This window comes from Paroedura picta, chromosome 3 (genome assembly GCF_049243985.1).
Source record: "Paroedura picta isolate Pp20150507F chromosome 3, Ppicta_v3.0, whole genome shotgun sequence".
NCBI classification, from domain to species: domain Eukaryota; kingdom Metazoa; phylum Chordata; class Lepidosauria; order Squamata; family Gekkonidae; genus Paroedura; species Paroedura picta.
The window spans coordinates 38,937,412-38,959,892 of record NC_135371.1 but is presented as its reverse complement, the minus strand read 5'-3'; the positions used below and the strand labels follow the sequence as shown (position 1 = coordinate 38,959,892).

General features: G+C 42.7%; 1 long non-coding RNA gene across 1 annotated transcript in view; it reads left to right on the top strand.

The window, feature by feature from the left end:
* LOC143831091 (uncharacterized) overlaps positions 1-22,481 on the top strand; it is a 53,722-nt gene that overhangs the window by 8,671 nt on the left and 22,570 nt on the right. Inside the window, exons 4-5 of the long non-coding RNA XR_013228705.1 lie at positions 9,413-9,472; positions 11,554-11,694. This is a non-coding gene — a long non-coding RNA (uncharacterized LOC143831091). The remainder of the gene's footprint in view (positions 1-9,412; positions 9,473-11,553; positions 11,695-22,481) is intronic.

Genomic DNA, 22,481 nt, shown 5'->3' with positions numbered 1-22,481 from the left:
GTGCAGCCAGCTGGGTCGCCAACCTCCAGGTGGGGGGTCTGGAAATCTCCAGGCAACAGTTCTTCTGAGAAAACAACTGGGGGGACGGAAGGGGAGATTGGGAGGAAGGCAGAGGAGACTACCATGGGGCTGGTGGGCAGCCTTAAAACTTTGCAGAAGGAAGGGTTAAAATTGTTGTGTTCTGCCTCCCCGCAAGAGACTTATTTTTATTTATTTATTTTTATGTTTGAATTCATATGAGCATCCCTCCTGGGGAGCCAGCTCAGGATGTTTTACAATGATATATTATACATTAAAGATTAAAACAATTATAACGCTAATTCCATTATAGCACAGTATCTATGAGCCTTGCCTTCAGATACTTCTCCCATTTCAAGTGAGGGGTTATTATAGGAGGGGGCCAAACTCAATGTTACTCTACAATTCATTGGCCCCAACCAAATGTCTGGTGGAAGAGCTCCATCTTGCAGGCTCTTCAGAACTAAGCAAGCTCCTGAAGTGCCCGCTGTTCTTCTGGGAACTCATTCCACCAGGCCAAACATATGTCTCAAGGTCCAGGGATCGTCAGCCAATTCTCATTGGCAGAGCAGAGTGCTCTTCAGAGGGATATAGACGTCCCTGAAGTACATGGGGTCCAAGCTTGAAGGTTTAGACCAAAACTTTGAATCTGATCCAGAATACAACTGGGAGCCAATGCAGTTGCCTGAGGTTTAAATTCATCTGTTTAAATGAAACATGATTTTAATCCTTTAAGAAATTGCTTGTGGACAATATGTTTCATGGTTTGATCTACCCTTCCTCTTCGTAGCTCAGGACAGGGTACACAGTTTTCCCCTCCCCCATCTTATCTTCACCTTGTATAGGATTGCTAGGTCTGGTTTGGGAAATAACTGAAGACTTTGGGGGTGGAGACAGGAGTGGGCAGAACTGGAGATGAGCTATAATTCCAAATTTCACCTAGGAACTGGCATCCCTTGGATGATAAATTAAGCCCAGAGAAAGCAACTAGCCCCAAATTCCCTAAGGACACATGGTTGAGTGGAGTTTTGTACTCCAGGGTCCCCAGTCTTAATCTAACCACTATTCTACCTTTTCAAATCATAGATTTGATTTCAATTCATCTGGGGTTCTCTTTCCTCCGTGAAACAGAATTGAACAGATTTTTATGGTGCTTTCATTATCGTACATGTATGACAAATTTCTAAACTTTTCTATGAAGCTGAGTGTTTCAACTAATCAGGTTGTACATTAATAACCTACTCATAAACAACCACTTCCAAAAGCACAGAGGTACTTGAGAAGACATTGCTGATCATAAGTTGGAGGAAAGCTTTCAACTTAAAGCCTGTTATTTATTTCTAAAAACATTTTAAAAAACAAGCTGCAGAAAATTTTTAAAAACAAGCTACAGAAAATATCCATTTTTAAAAACAAGCTACAGAAAATATCCATAAATGGTTAGTTTTAATATAGACATTGACAAAAACAACCTCTATATTATGGTTATGATCCAAGAATTCCTTATGCAAGCATAAGGTCCTTCTACCTATGCTAGCAGGGCCTCTGATATCTGTGAATTCCTTGAATCACATCTTAGGGCATTCCAAAGAGTTAAAATCAAGCCAAGAATAACTGAAGTGTAGATTTTACAAGGCTTTAATCTATGTATATCATTTTGTACTTTTGAGGCTTACTGATCTATTAGGATTTCTGCCATGATAAATGGGCACCAGGTAAGAAAAACAGCTGGCCATTTGGCTATGCCCATCCTAATGTGGTGCATAACTTCTGAGCAATAAGAAAAGTTCCCTGTGAGGCCAACAGGACTGTCTACATCCTTATATACCTACCTAAATAGTACAGTCATCTTCAGAGGCCTTGCTTTCGGTGCCCCTACCTTCTGAGATTAAGTGGGTGGTACCCTGGGAGAGGGATATTTTGGTTGTGGCACCAAAACTTTGGAATTTTCTCCCAAGGAAGATTCACCTGTCCACTTCTGTTCCCATCTTCTGCCAGCAACTGAAGACTTTTTCTTTCATTCAGCATTCCCTCATTCCCTCAAATGCCCAACATTTTGTTTTTATTTTCATATGTATTTTTGCTCTGGGTTTAATTGTTTTAATGATATGTTTTTGTTGGCTTAATAGTTTTTAAGTTGTGATTTTTATTAGGTATGTTTTGAATTTGTAAACCACCATGGTAGCTCTGATAAAGGCAGAAAAGAGGAGTATAAATTTTGTAAGTAACCTGACTGAAGCATGGGCAAAGGAAGTGGAGGGATTGCATGTTTTAACAATGCCACCACTGGATTGGAGGAACATAAACTTATCAGGAAAGACAACAATGTCCGGTGACACACAATTGTGTATAGGACTAGAAGGAGTTAATGTCGGCATTGTTGAACTCTTGTATAGCTATATTTGTTGAAAAGGTGGCATATTTGCTGGAAAAGTACTGATACATTTGCAATCCCCTCTCAATGCAAGATCTTAAGGTCCAGTTCTTTCTTTCTGATCTATTAAAGTCATGCTAGAATCATTATCAGCATCATTATGCATGCAGGACATTTTATTCAAACACTTCCTTGTGTAGAGAGAACTGATATTCATCACATGAGGGCACACTCTCATTTTAAACCTGTTCCCTTTATGTGGCAAATACCAGAACTTTACCATACAACTGTGTTTGCAAATAAATACTGTATGAAAGGGATGTGGCAGTAACTAATTCTCCAAAATTCAGTGTGAGAATCTGTTCCCCATTAGCTGAAGAAAGACATGATTTTTTGACTGCTACCCCTGGCTTTAAGGCTGGATAAATCTCTCTTTTACTGATGCTCTAATGCGGGCAGGCAGGGGGGGGGGTTGTGGCTTAGTGGTAGAGCATCTGCTAGGAATGCAGAGGGTTCTGCCTTCAATCCCTAGCATCTCTAGCCACCAGGATATGATGGGAGGTTATGTGCAATATCTCTGTTTGGGTGTAGTCTGCACGGAGCTTTTATTCCAATCCCAGGTCAATTCAGTCCCTGCCATTTCCACTGAATGTGATTTCCATTTTGATTTTGTCCAATTTAGATTTTCCCTCTGCAAAAATTATGATTGATCTGGAGTGACCCTACCTTTATCCTGCAATATTTAGGAGTGGAAATAACCCTCAATATTTTCAGAATCAGATTGAGAAAGCATGAGGAACCATGTGGATTTCCAGCTGCTTCGCCAGGGCTCACTCCGTGGTAGAGGAGCCCTGATTGGCCAAGGCTGTAAGCTTTTTTTAAAAAGAGGAAGTCCTAATTTTCTCTCAACTTAAGCCCTAGAAGCCCTAACTTCTGTGGGTAGAGATATGCCTCGTGATTTTTTTTTCTCCCTCCTCTGCTTTCCCCCCCACCCCACTTCAAGAAAAGAAAGAAAGACGCTCCTGCTGCGTTTGGCTCCCCCCTCCCCTTCGGAGCCTCCCTAAGCATGTGCAGAACACTTTTCTGTTTCAATGGGGGGGGGGGGGGAAGAGGAAGACCGAGTTCAAATAGATCTGGATTCAGCAGGATCCACAATGGAATAAACAAAGTAATTGCAGAATCAGCCCTGGAGGGCAACTGCTGGTCTGAGTAGACGATACTGATCTTAATAGACCAGTGGTCTGCTACAGGACAAGCCAGTGGCCTTGGGGCCTTCTTCTGACTAATGGCTTGACTTTCTTTAAAAGACAGTGCTTCTGATCACTGGCAGTCTGGCTTATGTGCTCACTATTTATTGATATGATTGGCTGCTGAGAGACCTGCAATGACAACAGGACTGTGAGAGAGGGGGGAAGCTAGAACCCTCATCATGTTGTATGAGAATGTGCATGCTGGTTGCGCTGTTTTGTGAGGAAGTTTGAATATATCGCAGAATAGCCCAACATATAGGCCTGAGCTGCTCACAAACAACCAAAGAGCAAAGAAAGAAAGAAAGAAAGAAAGAAAGAAAGAAAGAAAGAAAGAAAGAAAGAAAGAAAGAAAGAAAGAAAGAAAGAAAGAAAGAAAGAAAGAAAGAAAGAAAGAAAGAAAGAAAGAAAGAAAGAAAGAAAGAAATCCTTGGCTCCCAATTTGTTTTATTTATTTTATTTCATTTATTTTTATTTTTTTTATTTTTTATTTCATTTATTAAATTTATATACCGCCGTTCCTTTAGGCTCACGGCGGTTTACAGAATAAATAATTTATAATAAAATCCCATAGTTCCCTCAATAAAATTACTAAAACCAATTAATATCAATAAATATCGAGGCAGCAGGCAAAAAACACTATCTATACCCCTTGTTCAATAGGGGGACAACCATGCTACTGATCTCCTGATCTCCTGAAGTCCTAATGGCCTAATGGGAGTGAGGCAACCATATCGGTCAGATGAACCTAGGGGGCCCAGATCGAGTGTCGGGACCTCCTGCCCTGGCCTCAACCATATGCCTGGTGGAAAATAAAATTCATTTCATTAGGAGCTATGTCATGAACATAACTACAAGAGAATTATACGTGTAGTAAGAATGTTAAAATATGCAGGTATAAGCATACATGCATATTTCTTCAGCCAAATACACACAAAGGCTGATACCTTGAATGAAACTTTCTTGGTTGAAAAGGTGCCACTGGACTCAAACTTTGATATGCCCTGCGTGTTTTCCTAAATGCTGTCAAAGCATTGTGACTCGTAGATTGCATGCCACTCACCCAAAAGCATCTGAACATCCCTCTTGATCTTTACACAGCCCGCAGCGCCGCGGACTGAATAAAGCCGTAAGGGCTTAGGGGGAGGAGTTAGGCCGTGCTCTGTCCGGGATGAGGAAGGGTGCCGATTGGCTCCTTCCTCCGGACAGACCATTGGCCGGGCCAATCGGCAGGCGCTTTGCGCCTGCCGATTGTCCTGGCCGATTCCCGCCCTGCCGACAAGGGAGCAACTGCGAGCCGCGCAGAGCGCGGCTGACAGTTGCTCCCTGCCCGGCGGCCTGCTCTCGCCGCATCAGGCCACCGGCCAAGGGAGCCCCCACCAGCTGCACTCCGCGCGGCTGCCAGGGGCTCCCTGCGGGGAAAGGCTAGCACCCATTGTATTTCCGCATACAATGGGCTTTGCCTCTAGTGCACCATAAAGCTTAGTAGGTGACCATGAGCTAGCCACTCTCTGTTACAGATGTAATGTGTAGAAAGAATGTAAAGGGTTTAAAAAAGCATTTTCTCCATTTCCCAAAATACTAGAACTTGAAGGCACCCAATGAAGTTGACGGGCAATAGATTTAATTTTAGGACAGAGAAATGGCACTACTTCTTTACTCAATAAGGGATTAAAATGTGAAATCTTCCTGCAGAGGATGTAGATGACTTTGAAAAGAGATTAGGCAATTAATGGAGGCTGGATCTACCAGTGGCTACTTGCCAATTTGCCCAAGGGAGGTTTCCACATTAAGAGATGGTAAACCTCTGAATACCAGAGTCAGGAGGCAATGTTGGGGGTAGGGTTAAACCTCTATGTAATGTTTGGCTCTTCAGGGTAACCAGTTGGCCATTGTGTGAGACAGGATGTTGGCCTAGATGAACTACTGGGCTGATCCAATAGAGCTGTTCTTATGACTGGAGACAATCATTCTAAAATCATATTAACTGTCCCTCCCTTCCTTGTGTAGCTCCCTGCTAACTATCCTTTCCCCATTTTTTTCCCTTGCAGGACTTTTATTGACAATCCTGGGAAGTCACCCATTAAGGATTAAGCTGCATATATCTGTCCCAGCTGAGAAGAGCTAGAACATCATGTTATTTCCATTCATTTCCCTGTTGTGTTTTCTCAAAGGCCCACACTACTCATGACTTCCACACTGAGTACCCTTCTCTCTGTTGCCATGGTGCGGTTGCTGGTTTGTCATTAATATTGTGGGTAACTTCAGGTCCTTGACCTCTTTGCTTTTCAGTGCTTTTCATGGTGTATTTTCCTCTCGATTGCAAAGGGCTGCATTCCTAAGCAAAGATAAAACAAAAACATGAAATGTAGCCACTGTTGGAGATCTACTGCACAAAGGCACACTACAGTGAAAGCAGAACACCAGTGAAGAAATGGCAGGTTCAAAGAACAACAGCCATCCCACTGAGGATCAGAGATTTGGGGGTTCATTCCAGTTGATTTGCATTGCCTCTGTGACTACAAGAGCCCAAAGAAATTTCTCATGTAATTTCAGCTCAACAATGGGCCTAGTTCTGGCTTCTCTGTAATAATACTCTGAGCTTCGGATGGACAATTGCTGCACACACTGTACAGATTACTCCTTATCATTTGGCTCAGTTTATACGTATCATCCTGCCCTATTGCTATTGCTGCCAGATGAGGGATCATGTCTAAATCAGCGGCAAACATTATCTGATTGTTGAACCTTCAAGAATCAAAGCCAAGATTTCCCCAGCTGATCCAACAAGGAGCCATTATTTTATTCCTCAAGTCAAGCCACATAATGTTTAGCCACAGAAATAGTAGACAAGTGATGCATCTGGTAGTGGAGACATTTCAGGCTGTGGCTTGTTTTGTGAGCATTACTCATTTGAGCATTTTGAGCAGGTTATGTAAGACGCCACCAACTGAAACACAGTTATAATCCTCATTCAATTTTTTGAGTAGGGTATATTTTGAAACATACATTAAGCAGTTATAAGGTCGTGGCCTACCACAGTCTTCAGTTCCATCACATTCTTTTAAAATCCTTCCTAGGCCTGTCCTTCTCACCCATCTCTGCTTTGGGTGTTCTCCTCCTGCTTCCCCCCTCTGATTGGCTTTGCTATTGCCTAAACAGAGCCTCTTGTGGCGCAGAGTGGTAAGGCAGCCGTCTGAAAGCTTTGCCCATGAGGCTGGGAGTTCAATCCCAGCAGCCGGCTCAAGGTTGACTCAGCCTTCCATCCTTCCGAGGTCGGTAAAATGAGTACCCAGCTTGCTGGGGGGTAAACGGTAATGACTGGGGAAGGCACTGGCAAACCACCCCGTATTGAGTCTGCCAAGAAAACGCTAGAGGGCATCACCCCAAGGGTCAGACTTGACTCGGTGCTTGCACAGGGGATACCTTTACCTTTACCTTTTATTGCCTAAACAGAAATTGAAACCTTCATTCTGCTTCCTTCCTTTCTTTATAAAGTATTTATGTATCTAGAAATCTTCAACTGATGGGAATTTCCTCCCGAGTGAGGACTTTTCTCCTGAGTGCAGAACCCTGACAAAAATGATAGTGTCAAAAATGATATTTATTTCCATCACAGTAACAGACAACAACATATTACGATTTCCAGCTTCCCACTAGGGATGGGAATCTCCTGCCCTCAGCTACCATTGGCCAGCACCAGTCAGCTGGGGAGTGGGAAGAAGTGACCAGGAGAAATGGAGGAGCATAATCAACAAGTTGATTCCAGTGCAATTTGAGAGTGATGTTGTTGTACTGGGGGTGATGCTTTAGCATTCACCACAAACAATATGGCTTAGCTATAGAGTTTGGAGTGAATGCTAGAGCTTCACACAGCATGATTAAACCTAGTTCAACCATAGAGTTCTGAGCGAGAGTTAGAGTGTCATCACATCTCATCACTTCTGGGCCATGCCGGAAATGCTATGATTATATCAAGACCACCAATCACTCTCCCCACAAAATCTCCACCTTCCTCATCTCCTACCTGTGCCTGGCAACCCAACGCCATATGCATGATATGCAGCCATATACATAATGTTGGTGGGCTTGGTAAAGTCAGGCTTCAGAACAGATTCAAAAGCTTTGTTTAGATGTTAAGCCAAGCACACCATATCTTTATCACTTGGCCCCAACTGCTGTATAACTGCCTGAGGTGAAGAAATGATACTCTGTGATTACTCAGTCATGTGATAATTGGCAAGTAGTTCAAACACTACAATGGTCCAGGGAAAGCAGAACATGCTTTGACTGTCATGTGATATTTGAAGGAGGACTGAGTTGTGCCGAGACTTGTGTGCTCCTGAATTCATTTGGGATTTGTGCATCTCAAGCCGTGAAATCCAGGAAACTCATATTACAATAGACAATTATCCCCTTTTGGCAAGAGGTGTTTCAGTACAGCACTCAGCTTTAGGTACAGTCTGTTCTTCTGCATGTGATTTTGGCTTATTTCCCTGCAATGTGGGCTCGGAGAAAGGCCCAGCAGCAGTGGATGCACATAAGCTGTTTTGATTGCTAAATGTATAATCTGAAAACATTGGAAATCCTAGTTGTCTCCAGAAGCCCATTACTGGTAGAAAGAGCTCAGCCTTCCAGCAAACTAGGGAGAAAGTAGAGTTGTTAAAAAATAATTTAAAACATGAAAATTTAAAATGAGTAAAGTCAGACCTTGGCTGCATCCACACATTGCCAAATATTGCACTATAGAAGATTTCCAGGTTGTCCTAAGGTTTCATTTCTTTCCCCCAAGTTTCCAGGTTTTTAGTTTGTGTCCAGACAACTTGGTTAACATCCCTGTGCTACCCCAGTTTTTCTTCATTTCCCCCACCTCCTGTTCCTTTCCTAGATTCGTTTTTCTTATACTCCCCACCCCGACTCCATTACAGAATGAGGTGCTTTTACCAGAGATGCTCAACTGGTGCATGAAGCTCTATTGGTGCAAAAGCCAGTTTTTGGCCCAGGTCTGCAATCTCACTATCCACATGACTTTTGTCCATATGGATCACCAGCACTTCAGAGGTCTCAGCGGGTTGATAAGGAAAGGGAAAATCAGGTAAACAGGCGCCTTCCAAGCTAACAGCATTAAAAAAGCATCTGCCAGAAATGGCTTGGGCACAACAAGCTCTTTTTAAAAGCCAGCAATGGGACTGATGTTATTTCAATGGACCTTCTAGCCCTAAAATGTTATGATTTTATTATTGGCCCATGTGAATGAGTCCTTACAGACACAATTACAGGGCTGTTATTGTTCCATTTGCACATAGTTAATTGCCCTCATCTTTCCTCAGACATATTACCCAAAGCAGAAGACTTCTAAATTCATTCCTGGTACCCTGTGATGCCAGTGATATAATGCTAGGGAATAAATACAACTAACAGCTTGAGCTTATTACCTGGAGCATTGCGTAAAGTGAAGCATTATTGGCACACTGGCCTGACATGCACAGTCTACCCTTCTTTCTCCACAGACTCGTGTGTATGTTGAAACAGTAGTGTCCAGTGTCTTCCAATATGAAAAATAAACAGGAAATTAAATTAAAACTCACTGAACTGAGAGATGTCTTTTTCTCTCTCTCTCTCTCTCTGCTTCTTTTCCCCACCAGTAGCATATGATTTTACTCAAAAGGGGGCGAAGGGCACAACATAAAAATTAGGAGAAGGTGGGTTTTCATTATAACTCTTTTCCTACTTGGAAATATTTCATAATTTAGTTTTTCCCCCCCTCCTCCAGGGAAGATCTGATGTTGGAATAGAAATGGCATAAACCCTTTATAAACAGACATCACTCAAGGTAAACAACAGACCCAGAGTAAATTCCAGCATCCTTGTTGTAGACTGTACATATTTGGGCAAAGGTGACATCATGATTTTATTACTGATGGCTCGCTAAATTTTGGAACCGTCTCAAGAAGTTCTGCATCATGACTTTGTACAAATATGCTGACCTCTTTTTATAACTTTACCTCACAGCCGTGGTAATCTAATTCTTCTACCCTGGTTTTTCTTTAAATATGGGACTGGCCTGAAACCATTCAAGCATGATTTGTTCCTTTTTTTTTTGCCATTGCAAAAATGGATTACATTTTTCAGCATTCATTTGGCAGTCTCCTCGATCCACATATGTATGCATTGGAATGGTGCACCCATTACTGTCACCCACAGTTATATAATGGTGCTATCAGCCTGGTCTGCCATTCGCTATTTTGACCTATATGATTCCTGTTCTGTTCTGTACTGACGCTCCCTGAGTAACGACATCATGTGTCATTCCTTTCATGTGTTGTTTCCACCGAAGTCTAAATTTAGCTTGCAAACTCTTCAAGACAGGCTGCTACATTTTTTTGGATAATTTATTTCTCTTTAGAGTTCTTTGTATCTTGATGGCATGGTATAAAATCAGGTCGTTTCCTATATCTTGTACCTTTACAGAAGACATTGGTTTTTGGTCCATATACTGAAAATTCTCATACTTCTTCCAATGCTGATACTGAGCCAGTAATTACAGCTTATCTTAAAAACACACACATACAGTTTGTTTCACTCTGCGCACCATGATTGTCAAGTGTGTCATTGTGAAATTTTCTAAAAGTGTGCTAAAAATGCTGCATCAGGACTCGCATTCTTAGCGCACTAAAAGGGCAATGTAAATGAGCCCTAAGCTGGCTTCACTCCAGGTACCTCAGCTTAACTAAACTGTACATCAGCAGCAGGGTGTTCTTTTCTACATGGCTCAATTCCTTGAGTGTGTAACAGATATCCTATTTCTCTTCCCCCTCCTCTCTCCGTAGTCTATTTAGGCTTCAACTAGCAAGAGAGGAACCATCTGCCAGTCATAAATCAGGGCTTTATATTGGACAGTCTCTAAGTTATATTACCAGTAGGGACCCACAACACAATGTAGCCAGAGGTCCTCATGAACTCCTTAAATTCATTCTGACACTTAAACTCAATGTGAGTTATGTGGGAAGTGGACGGTGTGTTAAAAAACAATCCATAACATTTTGTTTTGGGCTCCCACTTGTAGGACAATAAATATTATTCATGAAACATGGAAGGAGCAAGGTGTCACTTCAGCTTTTGAAATGTTAAACTTCAACCCGATTGGTTTTAATATTTGGACTCAGGACAGGAAGGGGTTTTTCTCCTTATCTACCCCCAAATTCCAGGCCCATAGGGCAATTACTGTTCGGGGCTGAATGGCAATGTTTCAGGGCTTAAAAAACCAGATTGCTCTTGTCTGTTTCAGAAACAGCCACATGGGTCTTTAAATCTTAAAGTTCAGCAATTTAGCACCATAGCACACCTAGTTTATATAACTGCAGTTGGGGGTAGGCGATGATCAAAACCCCTTCCTGCCTTCTAATTCCAGACCCCATAAAGCAGGGGTCCATATCTATGGAGCACAATTTCAGATTTTGCCAGTATAAAGAGTCAGATGGCTTTTCTGGCCTCCAGAAAAAGAAACAAAGCTCTTTAATCATACAAACCAGGGATTTCAATTTAGGACTGATCTGAGGCTGTTTGTCTACAGTGCTCTTGTTTAGTGAGGCAAAGCTTTTTGCCTCCCCTATACTCTAAGGTGACCAGATTTTAACATTGGTAAAGTGGGACACCATTGACCGGGGGTGGGGGGGTTCTTGATTAAAAATTTGGTCTATATGGAGCAACAAAATGTTTCATAGAATGCATAGAACGCAAAAATAGTATTGTAATATATATATATATATTTAATTTCAACATTACAATTTGCCAGGTACCCCCAGATGTCCAAAAGTGAGACAATCTGGTCACCTTACTATACTCTCCCACAAGGAATGTTGTAGGCAAAGGGTCCCATACTGCTACTAATCTCCATCTTCCTTCTCTCTTCAGGTTCATATTTTCCTTCTTCCTCCCCTCTTTTTCTTTGCCTCCCGTTGACTGATACCACCTTACCAGTCTCCAAATGGCAAGTTGGCAAGTTGATATAGTGGCCAAAATCAAGACGTTTCTGTTTGGGGCACTGCAACGAAGGTTTGGATGTACTTTTCTTTCTTTTTTCCCAAAGAATGCTTTGATTCATATTGGATATTAATTCAGAAAAAAGGTTATATTTTATCTGTGATTCATTAATTAATTATACCAGTTGCTTCACTTGAATAGCTAATTTTCTAAATCACTTTCCCAAAAACTGGTTTCCAGACAAGCCCACCGAAATGTTAGTGTAATTTTTTTTCTTGCTTTAGTCATGGCTAATAGTATTGAAGACCACCTCATGAGGAAAACAACTAACCTGATTTTTAGAAGCCCAAAGGAAACCAGTTCTTATTCTGAGCACTATCGAAAAGCGCTTCAATTAATAGCAGCAGGTCTCGGTAACGCACACAGCCAGTTTTCTCGGAAAAAAGGCTCTCCCACTAGCACTGTTCTCGTAACGCACAAATTTCCGGTCTCGCCGAAATCGCAACAAAGGAGGTAGTATTTTTCTGCGCTTCCTCCCGCCCCTGGCCGTCAATCAAACCTAGCAGCCAATTAACTGTTGTGTTTGTGCTTCCCTTTAAAAACTGTTTTTTAAAAACCCCAAAACACCTGTAGCAGTGCATATTTGTTCATTTGATGTATCAGAAAGACCTTTTTCACTGGCGTAGAAGCTGGCGCTTAATAATTTACACGCTCTTAAAGTAAAACAAAAAATCCCCCCATGGGTGCAATTTCTGGCTGAAATTACGGGCAGTTTCGAACAGGGGGCTGTAGTGTGCTCGGAAACTTTACAGACAATTGCTTGTGGAGGGATTTCAGCCGAAGAAGCATCGCTTATTCGTTGCTTTTGCCAGTTTAAGGGGGGAAAATGGCCATCGCGACGCCAGAAGTTCGGGTTTGAGAGGTTAGGGAGGGACATTCTTGCTACTGCCATATTGAGAATGTACATGTCTTTTTCGGATGTGTTGCAGGTTGTTCTCAAGAGTCTAGTGGTTTTTTAGGGGGATTTCCCAAAAAGCACTACAATGAAGTGATTTTGTGGGAGTGTTGGAGGAGTGTTGCAGATTGCGTACAACGTCGTGCGTAATATTAAAAAAATAGCGTTACACAATGGTAAGATTTCAGTAACATTAACGTTGTGCGGAATGGACCTGGATATAATTTTCAACACATCTGTCACTGCTGTGTGAACCTAAGAACAGGAACCTGAGTAAGTACCCAAGAGAATATAGTAAAATAGGGTGGTTTGCTCTGAGCTGTTTGTATGTCCACAAGGATTACTTTGAACATGTTTTCATGAAGTATGTGTTGACTCAGTGATCTGATGTAATGTTCTTTCATCTTGGACAAATTACTGTGCCCTGCTGGGTTGTAGACTTTCACAATCAGATGTGGCAGTCATTTTATCTTGTATTTTTACCCTTTATGAAGCAATTCCATAGATAAATAGATCCAGCATTTATAATGTCTGGAAATAGAAGCCAATTATCATGATTTCTGAATCTACACTGGGGAAAAAAATCTTCATTTAATTAATTTATTTAGAACATTTTAATGCCACCTTTCTACCCTATCAGGGTCCACAAGATGCCAAAAATAAAAACATTGAAACATTTTAACAAAATACAGTTTAAATATAAAGAAATATTTTAAAACACATAAACAAGTAGCACTAGAAGGAGCTAGGAGCATTATTAGGTAATGCCAGATGAAACAAAAAATTCTTCACCTGCAGGCAAAAGACACCAATAGAGGGAGGCAAATGAATCTCTCTGGGAAGAAAGATCCAAAGTTCTGGAGCGTTTCTATATTTTTCTCCTACCCAAAGAATTCATGTTCCTCCTATTTTATCCACACAATAGACCTGTGAGGTAAATTAGGCAGGCAGTAAGAGAGAGTGAGTTACTGGTCCAATATGGTTCATAATGAGTGGGGTTTTGAATTTGGTGACCCCAACCCTAGTCCTGCATAATAACCATCAAATCATGCATTAAACTTGGCATGTGCTCTAATGCACAGCTCCAGTTGCTTGCTTGCACTGGAGCAGACAGCAGAAGGGGAGGAATCATAATTGGGCGATAGTATGACAGCTGGCCAAGGTGTAATTTAACATCTCACCCACAGCCAGGAACATGGGTGTGATTCTGGATGACTCCCTATCGGTGGAGGCCAATGTCACTTAAGTAGCCTGCTTGGCATTTTTCTACCTGAATATAGTGCCCTATTCGTCCTTGGATCACCTGATCACATGTGATCTATTCAACGGTCACCTCCAGGATTGACTTCTACAACTCGCTCTATGTGGGCCTTCTCTTGTCCTTGACCCAGAAATTGCAGCTAGTACAGAACACAGCTGCTAGGGTCCTCAAAGGAACTTCTTGGGTACATATACCCAACCTGTGCTGAGGCTGGGGACATATACCCAACCTGTGCTATTGGTTACCAGTTGCAGCCCAGATCAACTGCAAGGTTTTGGTACTAATCTTTAAGGCCATTTGTGGTATGGGTCCCACATACCTATGGGACCGCCTCTCTCCTTATCGCTCCCCCCCCCACAGAGCTCTTTGCTCAGTGAGTGTGAACTTGGTGATTCCTGGCTCATGGGATGTATGCCTGGCCTTGGTCTGGTTTAGGGCCTTTTTGGTCCTGGCCCCGGCCTTGTGGAATCAGTTCCTGGGAGAGCTGAGGGCCCTATCAGAGCTTTCTCAGTTCTTCAGGGACTGTGAGATGGAGCTCTTCTCCAAGGTCTTTGGTTAAGGCCAGGGCAGTTAATATCTGGGGCCCCCTCAAAAGAGGTTAGAACATCTGCCCACCCTTTCCAGCTGTTCCCCTGGGGCATGAGGTTATTGGTAGACCATCAAGCAAGGGGGAGGAGTTTTTTTCACTGCCAGGGAGGAATGACTGTTTTATTGTTTTATGGAGAGTTTTATTGTAGGGATTTTTTAATGTTACCTGCCACGAGCCAACTTGTCTGGGAGTGGCGGGCTACAAATGAATGGATTCATAAATGAATGAATGCTCATGTTCTATTGTCCGAACTTTTGTGTTGATTAATGTTTGCTGAACAGCATGTCTTTTAATGTTTGAACACTGATCTTGTTGGTGGTACCAATAAATATAAGTTTAATTTTATCAGTAAATTATGTTTTTATACCTGTGAGTGGTTGTGTAGGTAGAGCCTCAGTGCACGGCTTTGCCCGGGGGGCTATAATGTTGTTAAGACAGCCCTGGTCCCATCTCTTTAGACTCAGCTTCAGTGAGAGGAACTGTCCTAACAGCTCTCTCCTCACAGCGTCTTCAAGCCCACATTCTGTCCCCATGAATCACGCTGGTCTTGTGTCCCCTGCTGGTGCTCACTGGCAAATTGGATGCCTTGCCAGTGCTTTGGCATTTGGCTCCACTGGGGGAGACATGGGGAGACATGGTCGCATCAGTCAACTAGACAATGCTTGCATCCCTGGAGCTGTGGGTGGGCCTTTTGCTAGACTTCCAATGCACGAGAACGGTGTGGTTTTGCTGCTGATTGGGTCACAAAGGTATAATTAGTCCATGGAGTGGGGCACCCCCACAGCTCCAGACATGTTAAAATGCTTGGGCACAATCCAGCCAAAGTTAAGTCCTTTGAAATCCCATTTGTTCTACTGGCAGAGATTTAAGCATGGGATTAATATATGTGCTTCTGAAACGAATGGTGTTTGAAGGTAGTTAATTTGTCTGGATTATCCCTTTGTAAACAGCAACCGTTTATATTACAAATGCTTGGAATGCCTGACCCTAATTTCTGCCCTTCACTCTAGTTGACCTTGGACCAGTCACAGTTCTCTTGGGATTGTTGTTGCAGATCAGTTTTCTTAGAGCTCTCTCAGCTGCACGTACCTCGGAGGGTGTCTGTTGTGGGGAAAGAAAGGGAAGGCAATCGTAAACCGTGTTGAAGCAAGGTATAAAAAACACCTCTTCTTAAATCCATCTTCTTTTCATCATTTTAAACCCATCAGAATAAATAACTATACACTAATGTTACCAGGGAGGCAATATTTTTAACCTTTCAGGTTCACTTTTTAAATATCATGCATAGGAGCCCCACTCCTAGATACGATCCCCACAGAGTTATTTTTATGGTTTTATCTGAATCTTCCAATTAACTATGACTCTGAGCCAGTTGGATGCTGTATAAAAAGTTCTGATTTGTCAGGTTTTGCAGTATGCGCTGTTATGCGCTTTCCTGTGTCTAATGAGTACTGGTATTCCCAGGGTGAGGGATTAATTTAATTAGCGTATACATCAGGGAGCCGAATTGCTTGTTCACGAGCGAGCCAACCTCTCGGCTCATTTCGGGGAAACTGTTTTAATTTTACGAAGAAGTCCTGTGATGGTCTCCTTTCCCTCTTAATTCATGGCAAGTGTCACAAGGTACTGCTGTGTGTACTGCTGTGGCTCCCCGTTTCAATCTGGAGGAGCTCCAAAGAGCTGTCAGCATTCTCAGCCCCTGTGTTTTTAATTACCCAGCACCAAGAAAAGTCAAAGCTTAGCAAACTGCCAGCATTTCCAGGAGACTGATTGCATTCACAAATCTTGTAATCTTTTTATGTTCATTTAGAGAATACTACCAAAAAAAAAAAAATGGCAATCAGAACTTGGCCAAGAAATTAAGCTCTTATTCAAAGATTAGTTCACATCATCTGCACTCCATTAGATGTTCTCTCAAGCCAGGGAATATAATGCAAGCTGTATCTTCAAGGAGGAATAGCTTCTGCTCTTGCCAAATGTTTGCAATTTGCTGGCTCTCGCATTAGTGCTATCGGAAGCCACGGGGCTATGGGCATGGTGATTCCAAGCTGTGTATGGAATTAGCCATACAGAGCACTTTGACTGCATTTGGGTGCTAAAAGATTATTGACGATAGGTTTGTAAAGCAGTCCAGTGACAACATCCCCATGTGTGTGTGTGTGCTAGGACTGGTTTCTGTGCAGGGCAGTGATCACACTGCAAGCTGAGCATGTGTTCTACCAGCATTGTGCCAGTGATAGCTCTACACTCAGCAGACATTCTCTAGACGTTTTCTAGTGCAGGGGTCGTCAAACTGCGGCCCTCCAGATGTCCATGGACTACAATTCCAAAGAGCCCCTGCCTGCGAATGCTGTTCTTTCCATTGGCCTACAGGTGCTCCTGCTTTACTTGCTGACTGGCATAGGCATAGTCTGTCAGGAATCGAGCTGAGCCCAGCTAGCAGAGTCCGTGATAAAGACACATCCGAGATCCAACAGGTAGTTGAAAATCCAAGGAAGAACTTTATTGAACAGAGTCTACATACAGCTAAAGCAAGCCAATATTGTTACTATCAACAAGAAATAATAGACACTTCAGAACAGATATAGGGTTCTCTCAATAAGGGAGGGGTATCAAGGCATTTAGGCGGGAGAGCAAAGGGCACCAGAGGTGCCTAGGTTCACAAGCTGCCAGATGGCCAGAGTCTAATCTCTACGGCTATATTTCTGTTGAGACTATACTGTCTATGCAAGGTCGCGGGAAGAGAGAGATAAAGCGAAAGGAGGAAGACATCCTGCTGAGAAAGTGAGGGAGTCTTGGAGCCTGAGGACTGATTTACCATTTTGCAACCTGTGGCCTTGCCAGGCCGTAGGAAACTAAACTAAACAGGCATGAATCAGGGTTCATGACATGGTCCTTGCAGGAATGGTCTTGGATTACGTTCACATAGGAAGAACAGAAAGTTCTGTGTGTTTTCTTCAAGAATGTTCAAATATTCCAGAATAGGCTTCCACAGGCCAAGCAGATATGCAGAAAGACTTTGTCTTGGTTTGGCCAGAGACTTCCACCTAATTGCCTTTAAATACTCAGTCTAGGTTCTGGGTTGGTTCTGGGTTGGAAAATTCTGGGTTGGAAAATTCTGGCTTGGAAAATTACTGGAGATTTTGGGGGTGGAGTCCAGGAAAGATGGAGTTTGGGGAGGAGAGGGACTTCATCAGTGAGATATAATATCATAGAGCAGGGGTAGTCAAACTGCGGCCCTCCAGATGTCCATGGACTACAATTCCCATGAGCCCCTTCCAGTGAATGCTGGCAGGGGTTCATGAGAATTGTAGTCCATGGACATTTGGAGGGCCGCAGTTTGACTACCCCTGCTCTAGTGGATGTGTCATTCTCCCTGTGGTTGCCATGGACCAGTATGGCTGTTCTGTGACTTCCTCCCTTTTCCTTTTCCCAAAGCATTTATAGCACTTTTCTATAGGAAGGAAGTGGTAAACAGTACACTAAAGGTACCTCCAATATCAAATTAGTGCTTAAAGCTTCTCAAATTCTACCAGGCATTTGCTTGAGGTTGACTGAAACAACAGTATCTACTGGGCCCTCAGAAACAAATTTGCCTGGACCTTGACTTTTGTTGGTGCTACTTCTGCTGGTACTTCCCACTCCACCCCCAAAGTTCCCATCCTCAGAAATTTACTGAGGGCATCAAGAAAAAAGAATTCATATTATTGTTTATGATTATTCTAGAATCCACATACTCATGAGAATGAAAAAATGTTGTGAAAGAAGAGAAATCTGGACTGCCGTAAGGGTTGCTAGAATCCAGACCCATGTGCTGAGAACTATATCTGAATTGTCTACGCAGACATTCCATTTGGGCAGGTTCTAGAGTTCCTTGTGAAGACTGGGGGGCCTCAGTGAACTGTGACTTTGGCAAAACAAACCACTATTCAATAGACAGAAAATCAGAATGAATGTTTTACTTGCTGGGAATTCAAAACAAAAGATATAAAAATAGAAAACAGATGAGTGTTCCATCTTGGCAGCTAGAGAAGACCAGGGTCGATTAATTTATTTATTACAACATATATACCCCTCTTTTCCATGTGGTTCAGGACAGCTCACGATAATAGTTAAAACAATTCCATCTATTTATTTATTTACTAAAATATGAGATCACAATTTTCTCCCACACATATTAAAATATTCATGGAGTCACATTGACTTGGGACAGGTTTAATGAAGCCCTGTCACAAATGTTAAAAAGAATCTATAAGGAGAAAGACTTGAATGGATACTCCTTTACAATTGTCACAGGGTTCCATTAACCATGTCCCAGAGAGAATAGAGAAGGGCATTAACCGAACATTGAATGTTCAGATGTATCTTCCTCTTTCAAAGACAGTTATGCCTTTTTACAGCAATTAAGGCTGCCAGACCCCCTGGTGAAGGCAGGAGTCCCCCACTGATCAGTGGGCCAGTGAGAAGGACTTACCCCAAGAAAGAAAAGGATGGTCCATCCAACATGTGTCTACATCACGGCCCATATGGCCCAGAAGTGATATCATCACATCCAGGATGTTGGGGCGATGTTCTGGTATTTAGGCAAACACTCTATTTTAGAAGCCATAATTGCCATCAAGTTTTTGACCAAATATCAGAGCATCACCCAACATCCTGAACATAATGACATCACTTCCACATGAGCAGTGATGTAGACACATCATTATTTCATTTCATTTCATTTCTATACTGCCCCTCATTGTGATATCTCAGGGTGGTGTATATAGAAACAATAAAATAGAACATACATCAAACTATTTTTCACAGTAAGAAAATATCATGACAGTAGTAGCTCTCATAACAGTCAAACATCAAGTATAACAGTTTGGTACATTGCAACAATGAAGAGAGAAGGTCATGAGCTTGGGGACAATGGAGTGGTACAGTTGCTTGACAGGAATGGGTCTAGGCTTCAGGGAGGCCTCCCTTCACTAGCCTTGAGGCAAAAGCTGTTTTGGAAACCCTGTGGAACTATACATCAGGTGGGCCTCCCTCAAGCTGCTGGTGTCCACTGTTCACAGTCTTGATTTGCTGGAATTTATTACATGACTAGGGGCAAAGCCCATTGCATTCAAGAATACAATGGGCGCTAGATTGGATTGTGTGTGGAAGAATTCTGCGGAGGGCCTCCCCCTCCCTCCAGGACCTGCAGACAGCTGTTAGGAAACTCCCTGCAGGGGCAGCTCTCATGTGGCAGGAATCTGCAGCCTCCAATTCTCAGAGGGAAGTGGAAGGAGGAGGGGGTGATCAGGGGTGGGGGATGGAAGACGATTGGCTGGCCGCTGGACAAAGACGCAAGACGGTTGGAGGAGGGGGCACTCAGGGGGGGGGCAGCCATCCTGAGTGGGTGTTAAGCGCTGAGTGGCACTTAAGCCATGAGACATGCTCCTCCTTCAAGGCCTTACCAGAAATATTATGTGGAACATGTATCTCCTTCCTTCCTGGAGGAGTTTTGCAACATTTTCACGTCAATTCTGCTATTAGGAAAAAGAGGGCATATGTGTTGATATACCAAGGATATACCATTCTGGCTAAAGAAATGTATACAAGATGATTTAAAAAGCTTAAAATGCTAGGCTGTCCACCTTGAAGTATATAAAGAAAAGCAAGCTTGACGATTAAACCAGCAATAGAATCAGTGGTACATAGACTGTCTCTGTTTTTACCATAAAGTTAGACTCACAATGAAGGCCAAAAAAGTATGCTTCATGGGCCTCTTCTAAAATGTTTATTGCTAGGGTGCTTAGCTTTGGAAGACGTTAACCTGATCTCAGTTATAGGGGATTTACCTAACACATTATAATATTTAAAACTACATCCTAGATCTCTGAGACTTGGGCACATGAAATACTACAGTAGTTTTCTCCATTTGAATTGCACAATACAACTTCTTTGCATGGAAAGAAAAAAAGAAAATTGTGCCTTAAAATAATGCTACAGAACATACAGTATTCCGTTTGGTATTAGGAGGTTTATTCCTGCCTTTTCCCCAGGCTTTCTGGCCATATGTACTGAAAAACACCGTTCACACAATTGAGTCTTGGAAAGAAGAGGAGTTCTTAATTACCAAATTGAATGAGTTTTTAATTTTATTATCATCCTGCCCAATAAATATCAAGGGGCTCTTCCCTTCAGGAAATGTCAGCCAAGCATAACCCAGTGAAAAATGAACATTGTGTTTGCTTTGGCTCAATGAATGGGCTGGAACTTCCAAAGAGAGGATAGAACAAAACAGACACAGGCAAACAACCTGACCTTGGAAAATGGGCATCATTTGAAGCTAAAGTGCTGGCTGTCCAAGCCAGGTCTGCCCATTGGTAGAGCCATGCTAATTCCAATGGCTTTTCTCTCCCCTTTCTCCAAATCCAGGGTAGCAAAACATCAGTATACAATACATCCCTGAGGGAAAGAAACTAAGAACTGATATCTTCTAGAGCCTCAGGCCAATTTCATCTTTCATCACCATCATAATATTTGCATCTTTAAAAATAACATACCCGCACAGCTCTATTATCATTTAGTTATCTCTGGACTCGTTTGTGGCTTCACTTCAGAGCCATATGAATGGCAAATGCCTGTCCCAAGTCTACTTTTCACGTAAGCTTTGTTGCAAAATTTTGGGGACTGAAGTATTACAAACTTTGCTTGAAGGGCTGCTGGCCTTCTCCACTCATTTTGAGACCTGACCCCATGAACTTACTGGGCAGTCCTAAGCAAAGTTAAAGTTCACTGAGATTTGTGTAACTCTCCTTAGGTTGCACTGTCCTAAAATGTCATTGTCAGCAAAAATAGGCATTGTGATGGTTCAAATTATATATATTACTAGAAATTAAGTCCACTGTAGACAAAATACAGCGGGTGCTAGAGAATTGGGAGGAAGAAGGAACAAAAGGAAGGTAGAAGAGGAAAGGAGGGGGGAAAGGAGAGCAAGGGGTGGGTGAAGGATGGATAGAAGGGAGAAAGAAAGGAAGGGAGAAAGGAAGAAAGGCAGGAAGAGAGGAAGGCCAAAAGCGAGCAAGTGAGAGGGAGAGAAAGAGGGAGAGAGAGAGAGGCAGGAAGGAGGGAGAGAAATAGAGGAAGTCAGGAAGTCAAGAAGGAAGGAATCATGAAGTAAGGAAGGCAGGGAGGAAGGGAGGTGGAATGGGAGGGGAGGGGGGTTGTGAGGGGGGTGCGAATGAGGGGGGGTGGCTGCATGCAGCTCCAATTGGCCACTTGGCCCCAGAGTGACACTTGGAGGGGCCAATCCGAGTTTTTATCACAGACTGGCCTTTCTCCTCCTATCTACCCCTTACTGCTTTATTATTACCGCTCCGCAGGAGCGGTTACAGATGGCAGACTACAGAGGGTTTTCCCCCCTCAGAGTGATGAAACTGGTTTGGAAGAGGGATTTGTACATGGCCCACTTTTGGCATAGGGCTGCCAACCTCTAGGTAGCAGTTGGATGTCTCCTGCTATTACAATTGATCCCCAGATGAACAAGATTAGTTCCCATGCAGAACATGGCTGCTTAGGAGGGCGAGATGCTATGGCATGATACCCAGTTGACACCTCTCCCCAAACCCCATCCAAAATCTCCAAGTATTTCACAACCTAGATCTAGGAACTCTATTTTGACTCTTGTAAACTAGTTTTTTCCAGGACTATCTGGTGTGTTAAAAAAAAATCCAGAGTTCATCAGAAGGAATTTAGTCAAGACCTTTCTAGTATTTCCATGGACCGATCCATCCCACCAAATGTAAACAAGAGGGGCCCAGAAGTGATGTGGAACAGCTGATATCTGAATGAAAGTAGCCAATCCTCCTCTCTCTCCCCCCTTTGGATGATAAAAAGGCAGAGTGGGGGGAAAAGTGAAGGAAGAGCATTCAGAGATCACCAGGGAACATATAAGATGCAAGGGTGGCCTGGGAAAAAATTCAAATGGGAACTGGAAAGGACATCTACCTTTAGCCTTTCAATCCTACTTCTGAGCCAGTGATGAGCCAGTATTCCCTCTGCTTTCATTTTGTTTATTC